General features: G+C 43.0%; 2 long non-coding RNA genes across 3 annotated transcripts; one reads left to right on the forward strand and one right to left on the reverse strand.

The window, feature by feature from the left end:
* The first annotated feature begins 1,536 nt into the window (after nucleotides 1-1,536).
* On the forward strand, nucleotides 1,537-12,622 carry LOC135279600 (uncharacterized). 2 transcript variants are annotated; one of them, XR_010346819.1, is made up of 4 exons: nucleotides 1,537-5,060; nucleotides 9,203-9,450; nucleotides 10,114-10,528; nucleotides 12,200-12,622. It is a non-coding gene; the product is annotated as an uncharacterized LOC135279600 (long non-coding RNA). The 2 variants fall into 2 exon arrangements; XR_010346818.1 differs by having other exon boundaries at nucleotides 1,543-5,060; nucleotides 10,114-12,622.
* Nucleotides 11,766-18,619, reverse strand: LOC135279601 (uncharacterized). Its single transcript, XR_010346820.1, has 2 exons — nucleotides 17,823-18,619; nucleotides 11,766-12,443 (listed from the first exon to the last, which is right to left on the reverse strand). It is a non-coding gene; the product is annotated as an uncharacterized LOC135279601 (long non-coding RNA).
* Nucleotides 18,620-20,395: the final 1,776 nt, after the last annotated feature.

Raw genomic sequence — 20,395 nt, forward strand, 5'->3', positions numbered from 1 at the left:
AATTAAGAGGCTCAGGAGGCTGTTTCATGTATATTTTTATAAAAGCTCTGACCTGGGAGCTCAGACCTCTCGTATTTTAGTGATTGATGTGTTTTTGGGAAGGGATCACTGCAACAGGCACTTAAAGTTCTTACGCTGGCAGCAATGTTGAGATCCTCAAGCAAAGCTGCTGCTGTCAGGGAAACAGGAGCATAATTTACAGATGTTAATAACTTCCCTGAGCTATTTTGGGAACATTGCTAGCCCCATCCCTTCCTGAGTGCCTCCCCACGGCAGGGCCGCTCGGATCCATCTGCATGGGGCCACGGCTTTTTCTGGCTGACACACAGACAGCAGAATGAGTTGGAAATCCTGCTCCTTCTGTGCCACACTTCATAATGGAAAACCAAATAAATTGGAGCAAGCTTATTTCAGTCCTTCACTCACGGATCACATTTCTCAGGAATGAGCCAGAAATAGTGAAATAAATTACACCAGGGCCTTCAAAGGAGAAGTTTTTTCCTTCCACTGGAATCCAGTCAGTGTCTTCCAGGGCTAAACAAATACCAGGTGTGAGCTGCAATGAGAAACACGCAGTCCAAGAGTTTGTCTCTGGTTCACACGCCAGGGCTGGGGTTGACAGGGAGCTTTGAGCTAGGGCTGCTCTGCTGACAGGGAGCTCTGGGCTGGGATAGACAGGGAGCTCTGGGCTGGGGCTGACAGGGAGCTCTGGGCTGGGATTGACAGGGAGCTCTGGGCTGGGATAGACAGGGAGCTCTGGGCTGGGATAGACAGGGAGCTCTGGGCTGGGGCTCACAGGGAGCTCTGGGCTGGGGCTCACAGGGAGCTCTGGGCTGGGGCTCACAGGGAGCTCTGGGCTGGGGCTCACAGGGAGCTCTGGGCTGGGGCTGACAGGGAGCTCTGGGCTGGGGCTGACAGGGAGCTCTGGGCTGGGATTGACAGGGAGCTCTGGGCTGGGGCTCACAGGGAGCTCTGGGCTGGGGCTCACAGGGAGCTCTGGGCTGGGATTGACAGGGAGCTCTGGGCTGGGATTGACAGGGAGCTCTGGGCTGGGGCTCACAGGGAGCTCTGGGCTGGGGCTCACAGGGAGCTCTGGGCTGGGGTTCACAGGGAGCTCTGGGCTGGGGCTCACAGGGAGCTTTGGGCTGGGGTTCACAGGGAGCTCTGGGCTGGGGCTGACAGGGAGCTCTGGGCTGATCAGAGCCATCTGAGGAGTTTCCTGGTCCCGGCCTCAGACGGAGGAGGCGGCTCTGCAGCCAGGAATGCGTCGGGATTAGAGCCCGCTGTAATGAGAACCACATTTCCCTCATGTGCTGGGGGATGGGGCTGGGCAAGAGCTGCAATATTCCCCTTCCTGAGCACTCCAGTGTCCAGCAGCGCTGCAGGAAGTGAGAAATCCCGAGCCTGAGGGGCTCTGGCAGTGCTGGTCCTGGAACAGGCCTGCAGGGAGCCCGGGGGAGGTCCAGCGAGCCCGGCATGGTTCAGAGCCCGGCCAGGTTCAGAAAACAGCCACCAAAGCAGCCACGCTCCATCACCCTGCCTGTCTCACCTCCCACTCCTTCCCTAAAAGCGACCAAAGATTCCCAGCACCTCTTTTTCCCGGGCTGGGAGACCAAAAGCCAAAGGGAGGACCAAGGAAAGGCCAAAATTCCGCATGGAGGCTCCCGCCTGGCCTCCCATCAGTGGGAGCTGCTGTGACAAGGGAGGCTCCTGGCACAGCCTGGCAGTGGCAACACCTCCGTGGGGCATTTGCCTGGAAAAATACATGGGTTTAGTGCTTGTTTACATGGACTTGCCGGGAAAAGCAGGTTTTGTTATGTTAACATCAGTATGTTGTTAGGAGACAGAATTTTTCACCCATCTTAAGGCTTTTTATTGCTCCCTATCTGGAGTTTCTGAATACATTCCCTACATGATGGATTGGCAGGAGATTTTTGTGGAGTTTCTGGCTCTATTATCCAGCAGTGAACTCTCACAGAAAGTAATTTGAAATTCATGATGCTGACTATCATATCAGGATGTGGCTCTGTGAGCTATGTTTCTTCAGATCACTTTTCTTCTGTTATGAATAAAAAAACTTACCAGCGGAAAGAAAATGTTTGTAGGAATAAATATTCTTGGAATGGACTAAATTAATGACTAAAAGTGATCAGTGCAGTTCAACTGTAAGCTGCTCACAAATAAGTTGCCACAAAGTGAAATAGTTATCGTTGTTTCTGTGAAATATATCTAATTGGGCTCTTGTTAGAATAGGAATGCCTAAATTGTATAGCTCATTGGAATGAAATCCAAATCCCATCTTCATCACATTCTGCATTATCTTGCATTTCATATGCTCTGTATTTTTACTACAAAACTATCTAAATATTCTAAATATCTAAAAAGACTTAATAATAAAGTAAAAATCTTTTCATTTGAAAACAGGCCACAGAAAATCCTCACCTCACAAATATTTGCTTCTGTTCTCGCTCATAAGCAATGCCATTTGTTTTAAATCTTTGTGGTAAGTGCTGAAAGCTGAGCAGGTCTATGCAATCCATTTGCAAACTTGAGCCCTAAAGAAAGAAGTACAGAAGCAGAAGTTTTTTTACTGATAAACTTTAGATTCCTCTAAACCAACTTCAGAACTCTTTTGTTAATGTAAATGAAAATTTCAGTTGTTTTATTACATTGTATAAGGGGCTTTATATGATATCTGGATAGGTTTTGGAGTCAAGAAACTACAAAATGGTACAGAAAAATACATCAAAAACATCTGAAGCCTGAGAAATTGTGGAACACCTTTGAAATACCCAAAAGATAAGGGCTGCTCCGACTTCTTTCTGGACTCTCATTACGTCACTGCTGGAAAGAGCTCAGTGAATAATCTGATCAGGTTTTCCATTGAATTCCACTTCCTTGCTTTGCTGGCTCAAAAGGATGGGCAGCAAGTGGGGATTCATGCCAAGGCAGGATGGGGCACAGGAATGCCGCTGAATGCATGTGGGATCATCCTTAGCCCACTCCAAATCCTTGGAACACATTCTTAAGGCACCGACCAACAAAATGCCAATGTGAAAATGTGGGAAGTGGCTGATGAAGAGCACCTGTGCAGAATGCCTGGATTTGGAGCTGAGGAGGCTGAAATGGGCTCCTGTGCACTGGGAAGCAGGACTGGAGCTGCTGCATCCATGGGATTGTTCTGGCAGCTCCTCTGGGTCGGGCTGGTCCACGCAGGGTGTCCTTTGTGCCCATCCCTGCCACAGTAAGTGATATTTAATCTGTGCACACTGGGGAGCAGGGCTGTGCCCAAGGGTACTGAAGCAGTTGCACAGCATTGCAAACATCCCCAAATGTTTTCCCTCTCTCTTTTGAGCCTGTGGGATCAGCCCATGAAGAACAGACAGCAGAAAGGAACACACCTCTCCCTTTACTCTCCATCTGGGTGCTCACTCTCAGTTTGTGTCCATCACAACACATCACCCTGACACATGCAAAGGAAAACATGACGTGCTTTTCCCACATTTATAAAGTTTTCTTTATGAACATGGAGCTATTTCTATCCATGGACATGCAGCAAGGTTTAGAGGCTCAGGTTATTTTCCTGGATTTACCTCAGTCCTGCACAAGGCCCTGACCAGAGTTACAACTCCATGGCTCCTCAATTACAGTGGGATGGAGAATGTGTCCTTATCAATCTTCTGAGATTTCAGCATTTATTTGTACTTGTTCACTCAGAATCTGCCTGTTCTGAAGTTCAGACTAACGAGTTCAGTTCTCTGAAAAGGAGCAGATTCCATCCTATTGATTTCAGTTCTTTGTGGCAACTAGCCCTGTAACATTGATTTCTGACAAAGCACTGAGCTGAATAATGGATGTTGGCACCCTCAGTTCTGGCTGAAGTCTTGGGCTTACTGATAGAAATCTCTCCAAGTCAGGAGACCTTTTTTTCCTTTCCAAATGGATGGATATGTGTAGGTAGGGACTTCAAATATTTAATCCAAATAGGCTGTTTAGAACTAGCCAGGAGGAGTCACTGAGCACCTGCCAGGCTCAGAACATGCAGAGCTGAACTGGCAACATTTAAGATGAATCTAAGGGAGATTCAGGCACCAGAAGGGATGATGAAAATAAATATCTGTATTTCTTTAGAAGAGCCATGTATTTTAAAAAATCCTCCAACAAGTGATGCCATGTTAGAAATGCTGCTGCAATGAGATTTTATGTCCTATCCTAGTGGTTACAATCTTCACTCTGTGGAATGGGACATTTGTATTTAATTCTCCTTACTGCAGCAATGAAAGTTTCTCCATGGGAAGAGCTCCTCAAGCTTTGTTGCTGTGCAGAATTAGGGCAAAATGTGTAAAGAGGAGGACAGTGCTGATGCAACCCAAGGGTGTCTTCCTGGGAGGCAGTTTCTATGGTTCTACCACACCTGATTGCCATACAGCCCTGGCTGTACCCTGCTGTAGAGCTTTTTATATTAGAGTTGAAAACTCAAGTTTCACATTTCACAGAACACAGTAACCACAAGGCTACAAAGCCACACTTCTTTTAATCTCTCAAGTGTGTGTAGCTTTCTTTTTCATTAAAATAAAGTAGATTTAAGAGATGGAGTGTCTGCCTCTTCCTTCCAATCCATCCAGGGATGGAGCATTGATTATGATGATAGTGAAAGACACAATTTCCATGTAGAGAAACCATATGTGGTTCTCTGCTGGTTTGTGAAATTTGAGTATTGCACAAGAACTCAGAAATTCCTTGCACAATCTGGGCTGGTAACAGCATTGCAGAGAACTTGTAGTTTAAATCTTCTGAATATTGGAAGGCTTTGAGATAGAAATGTCTTGTCACAAATCGTTTGCCTTGGGTTTTGAGTTTAGTCCAGGTGAGATCAGTAGAGATGCATAACCCTGTTGCCATCCCCTGCCCTTCACCATGGAAAGCAGAGTGGGAGCAGCTGGTGGCGTTTGGAGTGTCACCTGTGTGGGACAGGGCTGAGCTTTCCTTTTAGAAAGCTGAGGGAGCAAAGCATGTGGTCTCTTGTGGAGGTCTGTCCATGAAGAAAGGATCTCCCTCAGGTAAGTTGGTCAAAGAGTTTTTATCTCTTAAATAAAACAGTCTATCCTTGCTCTCTGACATAGCAAATGTGTATTATATGTATCTTTTATTTATGTATATATTCATTTATGTTTGCCTCTTTTAGAAAGGGTCCCAGGGATAGATAAGGGGTGCTAGGGAATGGAGAAAAACTCAAAGTGAATTTTCTTTGCTGTTGAGCTTGAGACACTTGCATTTATTGCTTTGAGGGTTGGATACTAAAATTTGAGCTTTTTATTCCCTAATATAGACCCAGTACATAGAAAAAAAGAGTGGAATGATATTTTCCTGAAGTTAAGATTGTTGTTTGTTCTGTTGGAGGCAATTAGGGTGGAAACATGCCTGCCCTGGTACCAAAAAATGTGCCTGTTATTGGCATCCTCAGAGCCATAAGACTATTAGTGCATTGTGTGCTTTCTTCCTCAAAATCCTAGCCTTAAAAACTGTGCTTGAAATTGGACCATTGGGGGTGATGTAAATGAGTCTTTTTATTTTTAAAGCAGAAAGGAAAGATTACTTAACACAGTTCCAGTAAACAAGCTTGCAGTGCTCTGTAATGAGCAAGTTTAATTGTTCCTCAGTCCCACTACTCATATACCTTTGTTCATAAAATAGCATTAATTGAAAGCATTAAATGGCAGCTAATTGTTGTGCTTTTAATCTTAAAATAATTGTGTGAGTTGGTGTGCAAAGGACATGGCAGTTAAAGATGGGAATGGTGTGATCTGGTGGGTCATTACTTGAAGGTCTAGTGCTGGTTTGTGATGGGGGTTTTAAGTCAGAATTCACTGATGAGGGGGGCTTGGAGTATCTGAGCTCTCTTTTCTCATTTGTTTGCATCTCATAGAGTGATGAGATGGCTGAAAGTGAGGAGTTCCACGAGGAAGGGTGGGGTGACTGTGGGTGCAGGGCCGGAGCTGAGGGCTCTGAACTCAGCTGTGGTGGCAGCTGGAAAGAGTGCCCGTATATTCTATATAAACACAGGAACTTAATGCGCTGTGAAACCAGATAAAATCCCCACTCCTGAAGGCCACTGAGGCACTGCCTGGGGTTTGACACCCAGCACTGGCAGCTGAGCTGTTCCCTGCAGCACAGCAACACCCTCAATGCTGGGGGAAACTGCTGTTTCAGGCTGAACTGTTGATGAATTCTCTGTTTATCCTATTTTCCATGCTCAAAGGATGCCTGTTCTTGTCTTGTACTCAGTTCCTGGGAACATACCCAAACCTAGCCAGACACTGGGAGCTGTGTGGGATGATCAGGGGTGTCCTGGCTGTAGCCAGCCTGGTGCTGCATTACCAGATAAACCAGAGAGTTATGGAACTGGAACCAGGTCCAAAACTGGGGTTTTCCACTGCCAGCAGCAAAGGGAGGTGCTGACTCCCAACCTGCCTGAGTCACCCGTCTGGAAAACAAGGTGAATAGGAGTGCTTGAAGAATGAATATTATTTTGAAGGTTAGAGGTCAGAAGATGATGATTTATCCCCAGGATGGCAGTCATCACCAGCCTGGTGTTAGCACGGCAGCTTTTTATGGAGTTACAGTTTACAGCTGGGACTTGATCTGGGGTTTTCTTTACCTTTGCTTTTAAGCAGCTGAAGTGTTTCTGAGATGCTGAGCTACGCTGCACCTCTGGCACAGGCAGATGTGGCAGGATCATTGACTTTTTTGCTGACTTCTGCATGATATAAATAGAAATCTGCTAGAGCAGACCCTGGAATGGAACCAGTACTGAAACCTAGAGCCAGTGTTACTGCTCCAGTTTGAACTTAGCTCATCCCTGTAGGTGAAGGCGTTCCTACAAAGAACATAAAATATGAATTATGTAGCACAGATATTTGTGTAAGAGAAAACTTGGTGTTTTCAGAAAGTTTATCTGGACTTTTGGAGTTCAAGGAAAGTTTTATATGTCTGGCTCATAGTCCATAAATTTCAAAGCTGGAAAAACCACACTTTCTCCTTTTTTTTCAGTGTAATGAAGATATTCTCCTCTCTTTGGTATAATTGTATTGTCAAATGGAGGACTGCTCAAGTAATCAGCAACATAATTAGGAAAGCTTTTTTACTCACTCTGTCTTCAGCTGAAATACAATCTTTATTTCCAATGCCCTTTGCAGTAGGGCAGTTTTCTTAGAGGAGAGGGAGGAAAAAAATCCCAACCTTTAATGAACAAGAGAGCCCAGGGATACTGATACATTATACTTTTATAACTGTCTCAGAGGCAGCTTCAGCTTTCCATTTTTAGCAAATAGAAACCAGGTTACGAGACTTTGAAGACATGTTGGATGAAACTGATCTTTTCTTTCCCTTCCACCTCCTGTTTTATTCCCCCTTTGGGAATTGCAGATTTCTGTGCTCTAGGACATCTTATTTATTAAGAGAAGTTAAACTGAGTAGCTGGAGAAAAGTCTGCCTTGGAATGAGGCTGGCACGAGTGGCAGGGTTGGGAATGAGCAGACACGCTCCAAAGACTGTTTGATTCCCCCCACCAGGGATTTCTGCTGCATTTTAGGAAGAATTTCTCAGCTTTAGCATGCCATGATTTATTTATTTATATGCACTGTTAGCTCTGTTTTCCTGCATCTAAGACACACTCAGAGCTGTTGGTGACTGCGTGGGAACAGGAGTCTAGAAGGGAAGAGGCAATTTTGGAGAGCAGGATGTTGCCAGCGAAATGGGTTTGCTGTTTTGCATCCTATGGCAGAAAAGTGGTGACGGAGACCAACCTATTTACCCCCAGCCAGTTGTGAAACACCCTGCCTGCCCTGGAGCCTGTGGCTTTCCAGAGGTGCCTTGAAGAACCGCACACCTTTAGATTTTTCTAATAAGGGCAGTAGATTTTTGTTTCTGCTTTCCTCATGATCACTTTGGTCTGCAATGTTTTTTTTATATTTCAACAGCTGATAAACTTTTGTCTTGCTTCCGCTCATCACCTCCTCTAATCTGTTTAAAATACATCAAATATATTCATGTGCAGAAAAATAGGTGCTGCTGCAAAAGTGAAAAGCAGTGACCCTCATTGTGCTTTTCATAATATCCTGCAGAACCTTTTATTTAATAGCCCACTCTAAATTTTCATTGTAGCCTTTCTTCATCAGATAAAACCAGATTCTTCTCTTCGTGGTTGCTTTTTTAATTTAAATTTCATTTCATCTTTCCATAATTTCTGTGGTAGACACACAGGGTGGGTGCAAATCCATAGCTGGTTTTGCCAACATTGCAACCTCATCCTGTGTAGAAATTCTATGGAATTTTATTTGGAAGAAGAATCATTTGACCAAAACATACACATTATTTTAATGAATTTCAAATTAGGACCTGTTGATTATAGCTGAGAAAGATACTGAAAATCCTTCTATGGAAGGATGAAGGGTGTTTTTATTTTGACTAGAACAAAAAAAAAGACATATTTCAGAATTGATGCAAATTTTTAAATAAAACTTTAAAATTGTATAAAGCCACAAAATATTGATAAAGTCTTAGTATAATTTTGGTACAGTTTTTTTATCATATGGTCATTTTGAAATGTGTACGTAGAGAAACTGGAAATCTTTCCTTGTGTTTATCCAGAAGAAATTAAAAATAACTTTTGGTCAAAGCCAATTTTTGAATTAAGTCTGGATTCAAACCAAGCCAGTTTTGTGGTTTAGATCTTCTGCCTTTATAGCTGTTGAGTTCAATGTTATGATGCTCAAGGTTTTTTGTCAGACTTGGTCTTGAGCCCCTATTATTGATATTCCAGATTTTTCTTCAAATCAAGCTAATTTTACCTTGACAATTTCTGAAAAAATTAGCACAATACATTTTAAACCTATTATAATATTTGGCATTAGTTTTTACCAAATATTTTGATGAAATAATATGTAAATATGTAAAATGAAGTTTAATAAATGCTGAGTATTTTCTATTATAAGATTATTTTTCTACAGTATAAGTAGTAAAATTGGGGTTTTTTCCCTGTTTTTTGTGGGTTTGGGTTTTTTTCTGTTTTGTGGTGGGTTTTTTTTTTTTTTTTTTTTTTTGTTTTTTTGTGGTTTTGTTTTGTTTGGTTATGTTTGGTTTTTTGGGGTTTTGTTTTGTTTTTGTTTTTGTTTTTTTTTTTAACTGGATTTTTCCACTATAGGGAAATAAATAACAAAGCAAGGAGTTAAAGTCCCTTAACAAGGGAAAGCAGTCTCTTGTGCAATCTTTATGAAGACCAGATACAACCTGAGGAAGGTCAGATTTTACCCACACTTCAGCACAATTTGGCAAATCAGATACTGGAGTCATCCCCCAGAATAAACTGAAATACCTGAAGAGATCCAAGATTTTCTACAAGTGTGAAGTATAATGATTCCAAAAGCATTGATTCTCTGCACATCAGTACAGGTAATTTACAGTATTTTATCTGAAAAACATCTCATTTTCTCCTCCAAGGTCTGAAAACCCAACTTATTCCTGGTGCCACATTAATAACAGGGCAAGGAGGAATGGCTCCCACTGCCAGAGGGCAGGGCTGGATGGGATATTGGGAATGAGGAATTGCTCCCTGGCAGGGTGGGCAGGCCCTGGCACAGGGTGCCCAGAGCAGCTGTGGCTGCCCCTGGATCCCTGGCAGTGCCCAAGGCCAGGCTGGACACTGGGGCTGGGAGCAGCCTGGGACAGTGCAAGGTGTCCCTGCCATGGCAGGGATGGGATGGGATGATCTCTGTCTTCCAAACCCAGACTTCCTGGGATTGAAGGTGTGTATCTCCAGGATGTGCCAGAGCCACTCTCCTGTGTCCCTGGAAGCTCCTGTGATCCCCAGGGAGGATGGACACAGCTCCACCTGCACGTCCCTGCCCCTCTCTGAACACTGCTCCTGAGTTCTTGTGCTAAACTCTTCTAGGCCATTTATTGGAATGAATTTCCTTCTTGGGGCATTGGAAATGGAAGAGGGAACTCTGAATATAGGCAGGAACACACTTGGGTGAGAATTTGAACTGCAGGTTGTGTTGGTATTGGATGCTCAAACATCTTTCAGCCTGTATTGGAAATTTTTTCTCTTTCCAGGTTAAATACCGATGTGACCCCAGGACATCCTATTTTCACTAGTTCTATCCATTTTAATTTCATGTATCTGCTCCCAGATTATGCCTTTGACAGGTAAAGGAGCTGTGGAACACAGATTAACTTGGCATGTGTGATGTTTCTGGAAGCTGCAGCACCACCAGGAGAGAGGGAAGGGGCTGTGCCCAGGCTGCAGCTCCATCCGGAACATGGTTGGGATGGATCCCTGTGGCATGGTGTCCTAGGTTGGGGCAAACCAGAGCACACCAAGTTTAGGTCATAATGTCCTGAGGAAGAGCTCTTGGTACAACAAGGGAATGTTAAAATGTGTGAATCCTCCTGTGAGAGAGCCCAGTGTGGCAACAGGAATGCTGGCTCAGGACATTTGGGATCTTTAACAACTCTTCCCTTGAGTGCTGTGAGTTTTAAAAAATAATTAAAAGCCAGCTTTGATCTGTGCATCCTTAATGACTAAAGGATAGAAAAGATATCAAACAATGTTACTTGACTCACAGAGCAGGGAAGATTTTCCTGTAGCTGGAGCTGGGTAACTTGGAAAGATCTTTGTTTTTAATGGTAACAGCAGCAATTCATTTAAGCTGCTTATTGTGCTCTGGTGTTATTCCTGTAAATATAGCAGGGAGAATGTGTTAAATGTTGAAAAGTCTCATCAGGAAAGGAATCCTGTGGGATCTGAAGCCTTCCTTGCCTGTTGCACACTCGAAGCACACATTGAAATGGGGTTTCCAGCCTGAACACGCGTTCCAGACACTCAGAGTTCTGGAAATGCCGCAGCGCACTTCCTGCTCCCAAACATACCTCACTAAAGTTGGCTCAAGATGTTTTGGCAGGATTGCTTTAACCTCAGAGAAGTCTGAATTTGGCTTTGAAGGATGAAAGAGATGGAAATGGAAAGGTTTCAGAAAATGGTGAGGGCTTCTTATGTTCTTAATCAGCTGAATGCTGCATGTGGTGGTTAATGCTTTTGATTTTTTGGCTTTCCCCTTTTGTCCCTGTTCCTTACAGAATGACAGACAACTCATTCTGACAGGGAAAAGAATGTTTCTAAAAATCACTGTTCTATGTAATTTTAGCCACTGTTTGAAAATTGCATTCTGAAAATTTTTAAAGTTCTTTTACAAACTTTTATTTCCTAAACTGTGCTTTTTAACCATTAAGAAGTGTTGAAGCAAAGAATTCCTTGGAATGCAATAGTTTTGGAGTAGGCAGGAGATGGAAACATGTGAAGCATTTTCAGATTAAATTCTCTGTTGACAGCTCCAAATATTTTCTTAATTTGTGTGTTTTTGTGTGTTTAAACCGGAATATTTTATATATTATTTGGTTGTGATTGTGTTGCTTTTGTTTGTGGCACCTAATAGTGATTAAAAAAAAACAAAAAACAAACCCTAAACCCTATTTTTCTCAGTTTCTGTGAAGATAAAGGTGATTTAAATATAATCTACCTTCTAAGTCATGGTTAAGTGATGAATGTGTCTCAAGAGTGTGAGTAGCTCATTATTAGTAATGGTTTGAAATCTTTGTTCCAACTCATAGATCATAACCCATCCTGTTCCCCACCTTATCTGACACCCCACTCCTGCCACAGGTTAGAAACTCTATATTAACAAAGATAGGTCCTTCCGGCTCAGAAATTCCTTTTACTTGTTGTATTTCTGAATTGGTTTCATTTAGTTTTATGTTATTTTTCAATTTATGACCTTCTGTTCTGTTTCCTTCTATGGCTGTGTCCCTGTAAGGCTTTGTCAGAACTTGCGTAGTGCTGGGTACACAGTGAGCACATGTGGGCAGCACAGGAAGGAAAGGAAAATATAAAGATAGTTGTAATTTGAGGCATAGTCTCTCATAAAGAACTCTTGCAGCAAAGTTGAGAGGGGGACTGTAAATATCCCATAGTTCTTTATCCTGGTCTTGTCTTGCTTCTCATACTCCTTTGCCTTGCCCCCACTCATGTCTCAGCCTCACTAAAACTTCTTGTAAATCAAACCCACAACAAAAGTTAATTCCTCTGTCCATGTTTCCTGCCTGAGGGCAGTGGCACCAAACATGATCTGTGAAATATCGTCAGCTTTTAGCTCCATGGTAGGTCCATGAGATCATCCTGGGGAGAAGCCAGGGAATATCTGTGAAGAGTCAGGGAGGTACTGACGAGTGAAAGAACACCCAGACGTGACAGAACTGCAATATGTGAGCCTGGATTCCTCCTCCTTGGCTCGTGGATGACTCCAAGCTGACAGAAGTTTCATGGCAAAAGCTTTCAAGGAGAAACCAGCACAAGAGACAGCTCAGCTGCTGAGAAGCTGCAAGGGCACCTGGTGCAAAGGACAGAGAATGGTCCAAATGTAAGGATCTGGTAAATTTTCAAAATATTTTTATTGTCTCCAGGCTCATTAACTGTCAGCTATTGTAAACAAGAGCTGTTGATTGCTGAGTATTTTCAAAATCTGTCCAACATGGTTTAGGTGCTCCAATAAAGCCCTTTGAAAATCCACACTTGCCTGTGGGATCTAAAGAACCACCCATGGTTTTCAGATGGGAAAAAGTATCCCACTCACAGGAGTAAGAACTGGCATGGCTCTGGTTATCAATGTGCCACTGGGTCTGCATGTGAGGAAGTTAAGGGAGAATGTTTCTTCTTTGTTTAAAAAAGTAAATTGAAAATGATGAAAAATATAGTCAAGTGCATCTGTGAGCTCTCTGAAAAACAAATGCTATCTTCTGTCACGTTTCAGGAGAGCAATGGAAATGTGCTCCAATGTTTGCATTTTAAATTGCTACCTTTCACAATGATTAGTGTGAGATAAAAATGGCTCTTGTTTCTAGGAATTAAAAAAGGTTTTTTTCCTTTTTAAAGTAAAGAAATTCTAGGAATTCAAGCATTTCCAGCTGAGCTCAGAAATCCTTGTTTTGCACAGTGTCTCATGTGTGTTCCAGGTGGGACACACCTGCTGTGTGGAGGTTCAGGTCAGATTTGCATTTGTGCAATTTGCGTTTGTGGAATCGAGGGCCTCAGCTGCAGCTGAATTCTCAGAAATGTCATGAATCACTGCAGAAAATTACATGAGTCATTGCACTGCTGTTCTACCTCTGCCCGATGCTCCATTGCTATTTCCAGAAAGAAACAATTTATAATACTTTTAAGAGTATAGGAATAATACTTATTTTGTGAATAGCTCTTTCTCATATTTGACTTGGAGGCCTTCCAATGAGGTCCATTGGATATTTACTTTCCCTTTCTGCTTTGAAATAGAAATGTTTTAATTGTTTCATTGTTCAAATTCTGAGATGCTGGGCTGTGCAAATGGAACTTCAAAAGCTCGAAAATTATTTGGTTTATTTTCCCTTTTCAAACCACACACCCAAACCCCAAAGTGAGTCTGAAATGTAAGAGTTAAGTCTCTCTGGAGAGGCAGCAATAGCCTCCAGTAACTCTGTGGTTTTTTTTATGTAAGCCATCCCAAATTCCCTGCCTGTTGCATGAAGGAGCCCAAACCTCCTGCCATGCTGGGATAACACTAAACAGAACATAAAATATAATATGGTTGATTTAAGAGTTAAAAATACACCAGAAAGGGTGAGTAGCTCAAAGAGGCAGAGCATGGATAACTTTGGAGCAGTGATGGGAGGCCTGAAAGGAGCCTGGAGTGGCTGAGAGCCATCAGGGAGGTGACAGTCGTGTCCACAGCTTGGAGGGTGGTGCCAAAAAGCTGTGCTGCCTGCAAGTCTGCGAGCTCCCCTGAGGCTACCAGTTGTCTATCACTTCTGCTAGGACTCTGAAATAATATTGTCACTTGTGCTGTAAACAAGTGGCAGAATCATTTTATCTGGCTCAGTGTGTGTCAAAACACACTCGAGGTTTCCCCGGAACATTTCCCAACGTCTAAGGAGCCTGTTGCTAAAACAGAGCAGTCTTATGGTGCTTTAAGGATGCTTAAATGTTAAGAAGATAATAAGGAAAAGAGAGATTGGAGCAGAATGTTAAGGGAAATAATTAGAATTGTTTTTTCCCATACACCCCATGCTTCTGTTTGGTGTGGGGGTGTTTGGTTTGTTTTAAATACCTCTTTTAGGAATACATCCCTCAGATAGGGGAACAGTTATCAAATAAATTATGCCTTGAATGCATTTGTTAGAGGTGGAGAAGTATTTAAATCGATTGCTCTCTCTATGGAACTAATAGAAGCTGAAGTTCAACCCAACTGGGATTGGATTGCTGTTCAGTGTCTGAATATACTACAGATCATCATTTTCTCTTTCATTTCCAGGAGTTTTAAAGAACTAGAGGACAAGAAAGAAAAATTTGGGTCTTTTTTGGCTTTGGGATTTCTTAGTTTCCATTGGTGTGAAACTATGGTTGAAGATGGGTCTGTTTTACTTCATTTTGCAAGTAAAGATGAGATGATTGGTGGATTTTATCTCAGTGTAGCATGATAACTGCAGTCCTTGACTGTTTCCATTTAGTTGCAGCCCATATCATTGCCCAGCCCACAGATGAGTGCCTGTGCTGCCTTCCCTGGAGGAGAGCAGCCTTTTGCTGCTGTTCCCCAGCAGGTCCCTGTGCTTGCCCAGCCTTGCTCCTGTTCCTGCAGCCCGCTCTGCAACATGCTGGATACGAGAGCAGTTGCAAAGGACACAGCTACAAATGGTCACTAATGAGGCAATTAAATGTGTACCCCAAAGGAAATCAAGAGGCAGAGCTGGCAGAATGCATCTTGCTTACATGGCACAAAGGGGTTATACCTGGGCATTCCTGAGAAACAGAAATATCCATCTTGTGGGCAATCTGTAGAGTGAGGGGTATGAGCCTTCCAGCCTCAGTCCTGGGCACTCTCAATTAATTCTTGGCTAACCATCTGTAGTTTGTTTTTTGCTTTGTTTTCATCTCAGAAGGTTTTTATCTCAGAAAACATTTAATTTGTGCCATCCACCACCCTTTGCAGCTGGGGCAGCCATTATAAATAATGACAGTGGCTTTTCAGGACACCACTTAAACTTTCCAGCAGCGTGCTTGGATTTTAACCTTTAGATGTAGCACTGTAATGATATGTGATCCCTAAAGAATAAAAAGCTGTTTCCTGAAAGTAACATAAACTTATTTTCAGCCTGAAAATTGTAATTAGTCCTCAGAGTAGCTGAACTTTCTCTGCAGATGTGGTTCAGCCTAATGTTCTGGTGGTGAGCGGGACAGCAGTGGTGGGAGGAACAGTGTCCTTATAATCAAACTGAAACAACAAACAAACCAAACAAACAAAACCAAAAAACCCTGAACCTGCCTCATTAAGGATTTCTTAATTGAAAACAAGACTTGGTTATAGACACTTGAAAAGTTTGTTGTTGCTAATTGTTAGCTTCCAAACATGCTGTGGCTCCCTAGTGGCTTTTATTTTCAGGCAGAAAATGCAGAGTAAAGATGTTTTAATTGAACAATGAGTCAATAATAAAATAATTCTAAAATCTACATCAGTAGTAGCAACTTCTGGGTGTTTCAAGTACCTGCATGTAATCAATCCACCTTCTAAAAATTGTCAGCACATTTTAAGCTGTTTTCAAGTTCCTCTAAGGGATTTTCTTTAGGGAAAATAGGTTTTAAACCCCAGCTTCTTCCCACTATGAGCTTCATCTTGAAGTAAGTTAAACAAAAGATACTGGAATAATTACATCCTCACTTAATTTTACTGTAGAATCTGTCCCTTTTTCTAGGAACCACTTTTGTGTCACTTGCTGTTGCTTGGGGCAGATTAAATATTGTGGATTCCTATGTTTACATGTGGGAAGTGATTTTGCAATTAATATGTGAGGTGGAACCCTTGTATACCTTTTCCTACAGTGAAACAACTTTCTTGTGCCCTCAGACCAATCTGGACACTGCAATCTCAAATACATAGTTGTAAATGTAAAATTTAATCTTTAGAGCACAGAAAAGCTTTATTAAAATCTTTAGATTTATAGGAGAAAATGAATTTACAGTACACTTAGGCTATGTTTTTAGACCTGAACAACAGCTGCATCTTGCTATTCTGAGAAATTTTTTCATTTTCAAGTCTCTCTAATACTTGTCTTACTCTTGGTGGATCCAATAATCAGATGATGGACTAACAGGATGTGTGTTTAGGTTCCACTGGGGCTGTGCAGCACTGGCAGGATCATTAGCACACTCAGAGTCCTCATGATTTTATTTACATGTGAAGTCGGTGCTTCACATGTAAATAAAGTCTGACTGTGGTGTGCCCTGCCACTGGCTCCTGTGAGAAATGAGGAGTTATTGATCTTGTTTACCACCGTGTGTCTTTAGGACAGGCCTGCATTTCCCTGCCAAGGCTGCTGGATAAAGTAGGATTAAGTGGATATATCTAGGAGTCACTGCTATAGCCAGGAGTTATTAGGGAGATAGTAGTTGAATGGTGTTATCTTAAAAAGGGTAAAGTCTTTATCCCCTAACTGGCTGGGCTATGTTTGCTTCAAGAAAAATCATTATATTGACTTTTTTGGGGGGGAAATAAAAGTAGGTTGAAAAATTGGATTTATGTAGCATTTTTTTCAGCATTTCAGTTTCTCAGAGCAGTGTGTTAAATTTTGCACCCCCTTTTGGGAGCGAGAATAAGCAGATGCAGATACTTCCTGCAGCCTCTTGATGTGCTCAGCTGAAGAATAACACCACAGGAGAATTAAAAATGGATGGAGGACTGAGCAAGTGGACTGAACTTAGCCAGTATGTGAAAACCTCTCCTGAACTTCATTGTAGTGCCTGAAGGAGCCCCAAGGGAGGAGGAAGAGAAACTTTCTGTAAGGGCCTGGAGCAACAGGACAAGGGGGAATGGGTTCAAACTGACAGAGAGTACATCTAGAGTGGATATTTGGGAGAAATTCCTCCCTGGGAAGGTGGGCAGGCCCTGGCACAGGGTGCCCAGAGCAGCTGTGGCTGCCCCTGGATCCCTGGCAGTGCCCAAGGCCTGGTTGCTCACTGGGGCTCGGAGTAGCCTGGGACAGTGGAAGGTGTCCCTCCCCATGGGCTCCCCCTGTTTAGCGGTGGATTATTTAGATTTATTATTCTTAAAAGTGATAATTTCATTCTCCCTTGAAGCAAAAGGACTGCTTGAAGGGACTGGATGATTTTTTTCATTAAATATATCCTGATAGCTTTAGAAAATTCATTGGTCCTGAAATTTTTGTGCAATACCTGATGTTCCCTTTGTAGTGACCTCCTAGTGTTCCCTGATGCACAAAAGTTTTCCTACAAGCATGATCCCCCCTTGCCAAGAGGAAGAACATGGATTGTTATCAGAAGATCCTCAGAGGTTGCCTCAAAGTATTTCAGAATTAAGATGGGTTGACTTTCATGTACATTTGCTTGATTTTAAAGCTTGTACCACAGTTTTAAAGTAATCCTTTTAGGTATAGACAGCAGGCACAAATATCAATTCTCAGTCTCACTCCCATCTCTCTTATTTGTCAATTATGTGGACCCCTTGTGTCAGAAGGAGTTATTCAATTAAATGTTTCTCAGAAAGTGCTTGGGATCTGTTCCAAGGCTTGTTCTCCTCAGTGAGCAGTGGGAAGAGAAACCTTCTGGTGAGTAGGAAGTCAACCTGCTGCTGACTTCAGCTCTCGTTTCAGTCTCAGGAAAAGAGCTTCCTTCCCCTTTATTGACATTGGGTATCACATCACTTCTATTGCATGTCCCCAAAGGTTACCTGGGCTTTCTCCATGATTTTCAGGTGCCTGCTCCACACTGCATCCAACCTGCACTGAAAGTCAATGTTGTTCCTTCTGGTTTGGCAGTTCCAGTGGGGGTTGTAGAAAAGTTTCTGGGTTTGAGCATTTTCTGAAAAATCAAGACTGTTATGATAATAGCTTTAAAATGTTTTATAACAGCCAGAAAGAGACTTTATAGATCTAATTTACACAGGTCAATCTAGTTAGACAACACTGGTGTGTTATACAGTAAATTATATATGGGCTATAATTTATTGCTGTAAATGTAAGCCAGGATGCCTAAAGCAGAGTAAGGCAAATGTTCTGCTCAAATATCTCTAACACAGGCAAATTGTGTGAAGCTGATGAGACCAGGAGGGGTTAAAATAAAGTCATCATAGGATGTGAACAGAAAACCACCCAATGGAGGGATGGTTGGCAGTGCAAAGTGTTTCTTTGTTTCCTGCTAAGTGGAATCAGAGTTCTAAGTTCTTTATCAGATTTCTTCATAAAGTAGATAATTAACTTGAGCTCGAGCCTGAAAATTTCATAACTACTGACTCCAGTTAGAAACTGCAGTGGTTGAATGTGGTGTTGCATTTTAGTTAAATGGCATGCTCTGTCTCCCCACCTCCGAAAATGTACGGTTTATCCCAAGCCTGTGGTCCTGCCCTGCAGTCTCATGTATCTGTAACCCCATTGGCACAAGTCTTATTCTGCACCCACTTTCAATCTCCCTCTTAAGCTGTGCGAGGAAGACCAGACTCCCTCTTGGCCCTTCTCTCCCTAGGCTCTCCCTCTCCCCCTCCCTCCCCTTCCCCCCTTTTCCCTCAGTAACCATGTTGTTCCCGGGGACGGGACCCCCAATAAACCCCCATCTAATCAGCACCCTCAGAAGCCGTGTGGAGTCTCCTTGCCTGCCTGCTGCTGCCAGGGAACACTCAGCTTAGGGGGGACTCCCCAGGGAGCCCTCCCAAATGAACCTTACATCAGTTGAACCCCAGCACCTGGCCGAGCATCCTCATGGCAGTGCCAGCTGTGTCAGGCACAGGTGAGGGGGCAGCAGGTTGTCACCTGTGACTTTTGGAAATGAAATTGTCGGTATTGGATCCTGAAAGTTTATCAAGATGAAAGGGCTTATTGTCATGTTCTTAAAAAATTCAGCCTTTTGAGAAAATGGGTTACTAATTACTGCAGTAATATGCAGAATTCTGTTGTTAGCTGAGCCTGATAATAACTTCATAAGTTAAAAATGACAGGTGTTTAAAATGTTTTCATAGTAAAAAGTCACAAATTAACTGTACCTATAAAAGCTGTATGGTTCAAACTTTTAAACTGTTCTGTTGCCTCTTGAGAATGAAATCTGTGTGGATCAGTCACGACCACATGAAACTTTCATTTTTATTTGGTGGGCTGATTAAATCCCCCATTGCACCCACTGGCACAGGCCTAAAGAATGACACCAGGTTTTTAACTTTGTTTCAGCATCACTCTCTATCTTTGCATAAAACATCTCATGTGATAGCATCAGGTGGCACAAGTTATGATAGAGCCAGGCTATCAGGACGATGGATTATTGATTGTTATTTGAAGCTCTTGATCACTTACTAGCACATCTGTACAAAAAGATTTAACAAAGACTGGAAAATCTAAATGCCATAAAGCAGCCAAAATACAGCTGTTCCCACTGTGCACTGCAGTGGAGCTTTCAGTGGTGGCATAAACACCCTGGTTCTGGTGGTAATGGGTGACAAGAGACAGCGACCATTGATCAGGTTGTCACGGTTTGAGGCTGGCACAATGCCAGTGCCCCCATGAAAATACACTTTCCCTAGTGGCTCCTGTGAGATGTGATCAGGAACAGACACAGAATTAAGAATGAAAACCCTCCAAATACATTCCTCCTCCTCCCCCCCATTTCCTCCACAGCATGAAATGACATCATAGATTTCCACCCCATCACCATCTCTCAGATAATCAACTTTCAGTTCACCACCACCCCTTAGATAATAGACTCTCAAATCCGTCAGGGAGAGAGGAGTCCCCCCTTTGCACCACAGGCTTCCCCTGGAAACACAATTGAAGCCTCTTGTGTTTCCGTGTCACTCGTGGCACCGCCCAGAGAACATCTGCCCTCGTCACTTCTTCCCTCCATGTCCAGTGCTCTCACCACTGCACATGGACTAGGACTGCTTTTAGGGCTCCCCGTTTAAGGATGCTCCACCCAGTTCCAAAAGCAGCAGTCTCTCAACTTCGGGACACCAGTCCCCCCCAGATTTACCCCCTGGGGCCGAGGGGCCTCGTGAACAGAGATCTTCCACGGAGACAGAGGGCATCCCACACCCTCCTCTGTTCATGCTACTGCTTCACTCTTGGCTCCAAGGCATTGCCTCCCGCTAAAGGCAGTCTCTGTGTCACAGGAAGAACATGGGTCTGTCCATGGCCATACAAGAAAGAGTCCAGCTCAAGGCCACTCCATTGTCTCCTCCCACCTAGGATTCTTCTCACCTCTTCTGACATGTCTCACATGCATCAACTTTCATCACATTTGCTCATTTCCTACTGCTTCATC

This window comes from Passer domesticus, chromosome 12 (assembly GCF_036417665.1).
Source record: "Passer domesticus isolate bPasDom1 chromosome 12, bPasDom1.hap1, whole genome shotgun sequence".
Lineage (NCBI taxonomy): Eukaryota > Metazoa > Chordata > Aves > Passeriformes > Passeridae > Passer > Passer domesticus.